Genomic DNA, 591 nt, shown 5'->3' with positions numbered 1-591 from the left:
TTGCAAATAAACATTCATTAGAAATTTAGAAAAGTAATCAAAAAGTAATCAGTTACATTACTTTAATAAAGTAATTGAAAAAGTTACACTACTATTACATTTTAAATAGGGTAACTTGTAATCTGTAACCTATTAGATTTCCAAAGTAACCTTCCCAACACTGACTAGTACACACAGATCTGTAGAACAAGTAGGTTACAGAATGAAATTAAATACACAAAAACTAGCCATGAAGAAGTCATTCAGTATAACGTTAGTTAAATTGTCACAAATCATGCTATAAACTTTCATAAGAGCACTAGACAAAGTTATTGTAGTTATGTATTGTTGCAATAAACAACAATGAATTGATAAAATTATCCACCCTTAAATATAGTATTATTAAAATAACACCCTTAAAAAGTATTAACCGATTTTGATGCAATAAATAGGGCATGATTTAAAAATAATCATCCCTCCAAAACAGAGAAAAAATCTTTCACAAACATCTACATGTCTGTCTCCTTTAAAGTCCCCATGAAATCAAAATTAAAGTTTTTTGGTTGTTAGTATCAATATGTTCTTAAGAAGGTTATCTATAAGGTGTTGTGC

Source organism: Sinocyclocheilus rhinocerous, unplaced genomic scaffold, assembly GCF_001515625.1.
Source record: "Sinocyclocheilus rhinocerous isolate Xijiao unplaced genomic scaffold, SAMN03320098_v1.1 scaffold1779, whole genome shotgun sequence".
Classification (NCBI taxonomy): domain Eukaryota; kingdom Metazoa; phylum Chordata; class Actinopteri; order Cypriniformes; family Cyprinidae; genus Sinocyclocheilus; species Sinocyclocheilus rhinocerous.
The sequence above is the reverse complement of the archived record's forward strand: the minus strand, read 5'-3'. Positions refer to the sequence as shown.